The following is a 1,523-nucleotide window of genomic DNA, read 5'->3' on the forward strand; positions in this document are numbered from 1 at the left end:
GAAGCTGCAGGAAATAACTCAGTCACTCCAGCGTGTACGTGACGGTTTATTACTGAAAACAGAACCAATTTCAGAGTTTCTTATTATGAGCTAATGTGCAGTTCAAATGTATAATGATATAATGCCATAAACAGTGGGTGTACTGCGTGGTGCAGGAGGTTGCAGAATAAATCAAATGAAACTTTATCCAACATCGTGGACGATCTGATTTTTGCATGTGATCTACTATTCAGATTAAAAGTACATTAAGATATTTAGATATTGCGTTTTAAAAGCCGCTCATCAGCCCACTGGTCGACTGTTAAACAGCTAGCGCGCTAACCGCAGCTGATGGCGGCGGTCGTCGTTTTGCTCGGCGGCCTCCTGTGAGCTCGGCGTAGCAGCACATGAAGCAGTTCTCCACCTGAGCAGAACAAGAACCACCGTCACCAGCCGCAGCAAGACGGAGGAGTTACAGTCTGCGGGATGAGCTTACAGAACATACAGCACCTCATGAATAGTTAACAAATACTCACAAGTGTGAACGCAGCATTGTGGGACAAGAGTAGCGGCTTCTGCTCAGGACTTTCACAATAAAATCAGAGCGGAAAGAGGATACAGAGATGTGTGAGTTGGGTCTTTAGCTCTTGATTGCGTCCAGGCAACCAACATGCACAACTAGTCATGTGATCACGAGCGTTCAAAACTAAACCTGGAGAGATACTCGTGAATCAGATGGTGGATTCTACCCAGAAAGACTGTAATAGGATCTTGGGGGCAGATCGCCCAGCCCTGTGTAAAGTAAACCAACAGACAATCGATGAAAGGAACAATAAAGCCACAGAGAAAGTCCAGTCCAACATCTTGTTACTCCTCCTCTCACTGCTGGTTTCTCCCTAACTACCAGTCCTCCCTAAGTAAAAATGCCTCTCTCCAACACACTCACACTAAACACAAACATGCGCACCACATCCCTTGCACACAAAGTGCCCCAGATAAACAGTGAGCTTCGTCGGAGAGGCAGAACAATCACAGGGTTTGATGGCTATAAAATATAACCTAAAATCCTATACCCCTAAATTGCAGGCTGCAATTTGCACAGAGAAAAGCAAGAAAAAAAATGTTTAAAAATAAAAAAAAGTTTATGAAATTGTTGGGAAAACTGTGAATGGAAAGATACAAGAGCTCAGCTGTGGATAGGTCGTGACACAGGGCAATATTTCTCTCATTTTCTCCTCTTTAAAATTATTATTGTTTATTCTCCTCATTGAATCAGAATCCGTAATCACCACAAACACTCTGTGATTTTATGTGTCGTCAACACGAACTGTGACCAGAACCTGGTGAGTGGTGCTCCTGCAGGATGTAGGGCAGAGGGAGCAGTAAAGGAAAGGCTGCAGGGTTCAGATGTCAGATGCAGGAGAGCGGCTGTGAGAGAGCGCAGAGGTTTCAGAGTTCGTACTCACAGTCGAGACAAAGCTTCGTTCTTCTGGAACAGCAGCTCCGGCAGTTGGCTGAGGCGGTTCTTGTTCAGACGACTGGAT

The 1,523-nt window shown here is 44.9% G+C and overlaps 1 pseudogene across 1 annotated transcript in view; it reads right to left on the reverse strand.

The window, feature by feature from the left end:
- Positions 1–1,523, reverse strand: part of LOC111649158 (slit homolog 1 protein-like) — a 25,308-nt pseudogene that overhangs the window by 23,618 nt on the left and 167 nt on the right. The window contains exon 2 of the transcript XR_015436682.1: positions 1,446–1,517. The product of XR_015436682.1 is annotated as a slit homolog 1 protein-like (transcript). The remainder of the gene's footprint in view (positions 1–1,445; positions 1,518–1,523) is intronic.

The sequence above is a fragment of the Seriola lalandi genome, unplaced genomic scaffold (assembly GCF_002814215.2).
Source record: "Seriola lalandi dorsalis isolate HSWRI2012SDOR001 ecotype SW California unplaced genomic scaffold, Sedor1 jcf7180002050048, whole genome shotgun sequence".
NCBI lineage: Eukaryota > Metazoa > Chordata > Actinopteri > Carangiformes > Carangidae > Seriola > Seriola lalandi.